The sequence below is a fragment of the Chrysemys picta genome, unplaced genomic scaffold (assembly GCF_011386835.1).
Source record: "Chrysemys picta bellii isolate R12L10 unplaced genomic scaffold, ASM1138683v2 scaf5967, whole genome shotgun sequence".
Lineage (NCBI taxonomy): Eukaryota > Metazoa > Chordata > Testudines > Emydidae > Chrysemys > Chrysemys picta.
The window spans coordinates 1-2,316 of record NW_027058667.1 but is presented as its reverse complement, the minus strand read 5'-3'; the positions used below and the strand labels follow the sequence as shown (position 1 = coordinate 2,316).

The 2,316-nt window shown below is 46.6% G+C and overlaps 1 pseudogene; it reads left to right on the top strand.

Moving 5' to 3' along the window:
• The first annotated feature begins 739 nt into the window (after positions 1–739).
• On the top strand, positions 740–1,761 carry LOC135980679 (olfactory receptor 5AR1-like; annotated as a pseudogene).
• Positions 1,762–2,316: the final 555 nt, after the last annotated feature.

Genomic DNA, 2,316 nt, shown 5'->3' with positions numbered 1-2,316 from the left:
TGATAAACAGGGCCGTGCAGCTTTAATAGCTGAGTCACCGTGGTAATGTGAGGCGTGGGACCGGAGAAAGAGGGTCAGTTTTCTGGAGGGACCTACTTCATTGTGACGTCAGGAGCTCAGGAGTGCGAACAGGGGTCAGGCTCCTTCTGCACAAATGCTAGAGGCTTTGCATAGAACGCTGGGTCGCCTCAGGAAACTGAATAAAGGTCTCTTTCCTGCCACTCCCTGCTTGCCCACATCCCTTATTGCTAATGAAACAACTAGCCTGGCTCCATAACAGAAAGTGCAAAAGCACCCATGCCTCAGAGACGTTCACACGCCAAGTAGTACTTTGCCATGCAAAACGTCTCATTGCTCCGTGGTCGCACTAACTGATGTGGGTGATTGGATCAGAATCTGACCCTGGAAACGACATTGTGGAGGTGGGTGCGTTGTCAGCAGCAAAGATTGAACTTGTCCCTGTGGCTTCAAGAGCATGAGCCACCACTCCCTGAGCTAGAAAACCTAGCATGAAGCCAGTGCTGGACTCTGAACACTCCATGTAGTTCAGGGAGTAGAGGGAAACAGATCTTCACGGTGGGTTGGAGGCTTCTGGAATCTGGAGATGGATCCACTGCCTAGAATTTATGCTTTGTTGAAAGTGACAGAGTTTGAGGTGTTTGCATTCAGCCCTCATTTGTCTCTTTTTTCAGTGTACGCCTCACTTTCTCACCTGCAGTGGAGAGTGCGTCTGGGATAAATGGCGGAGAGGAATCACACTGCAGTGACTGAGTTCATCTTGGTGGGATTCACACAAGACCCGAAGCTGCAGGTCATCCTCCTTGTGTTGTTTCTGTTGATCTACCTGCTGATCCTAGTGGAGAACCTCACCTTGGTCACCTTAATCAGGATTGACTCCCGGCTTCACACCCCCATGTACTTTTTCATCAGCAACCTGGCCCTCTTAAATGTCGGATACGCCACCATTATCACTTCCAGCATACTGATTACTTTAGTATCAGCAAGAAAAGTCATTTTGTTCTCTGGGTGTGCTCTGCAATTCTTCTTCCTATGCATCGCATTGTCCTGTGAATGCTACCTCTTGGGTGCCATGGCATACGATCGCTTCACAGCCATCTGCAACCCATTGCTCTACACCATCATCATGTCTAAGCGGTTCTGTGTGCTGCTGGTGCTGGGATCGTACCTAGTGGGCTGTGTTAATGCAATTGTTCAAAGTATATTTATATTCCGTTTGTCTTTCTGCAACTCAAACGTCATCAACCATTTCTTCTGTGACGTGCCCCCCCTCCTGAAGTTGTCCTGCTCTGACACCCACATCACAGACATTGTTCATTTCACCTGTTCTGCTGTGGTGGTAACACCTACTATCTTGATCATCCTCATCTCCTACATATAAATTGCGGTTGCTATCCTAAGGATCAATTCTGCCCTGGGCCAACGCAAAGCCTTCTCCACCTGCGCCTCCCACCTGACGGCTGTCACCATCTTCTATGGAACGGGCTCTTTCATGTATTTACGGCCCAGTTCAAAGTACCTCATGGATCAGGACAAAATCATTTCTTTGTTTTATACCCTGATGATCCCCATGTTGAACCCCCTGATCTACAGCCTGAGGAACATGGAGGTGAAAAAGGCCTTTACGAGGATGTTAGACAGGAAGATTTATTCTCAGTGAATTTAAATGTTGGGAATGGGTTTTGAACAGTAAATGGGAGTGAAAGGGGGGAGTGAGTTCTTTACATCATTATCTTGGTTTTTGTGGATAACCAACCCTGTGCATCTTGCACCAAAAAGAACTAAGGGGCAGGTTTTCCAAGGAGATCTGCACCAAACAGCTACTATTTGGCAACTCATCAAGTATCCAGCTTCTCAGAGCTGCACAACTCCCAGTTAGGAACCATTTTATGGTAAGGTTGCATTGCCATCCTCAAGTGAAGGGCAGGCTGGTCCCATGGTTCAGGCACAGGCTGAGACATAGAAAACCTGGGTTCAATTTCTTGGTCTACAATGGACTTCCTGTGTGACCTTGGGCAAGTCACTTAGCCTCTGTATGGCTCAGTTCTCCATCCTTACAACGGGAATCGTGGCACTGCCCAGTCTCCCAGGGGTGCTGAGAGGGGAGATACGTTAAAGAAAAAAAGACAGTAAAGTGCTCGGAGAGCTACTGATGTAAGCAATAGGCATTATTATTATTTATTATTTATTTATTTGTTGTTTTAAAAGCATGAGTTGGGCCCTCTAATAATGAGGATGGCTGAAAAATCATTTATGTTTCATAATAATAATAATGGTTTGTGTGTGCTTATTAATTGC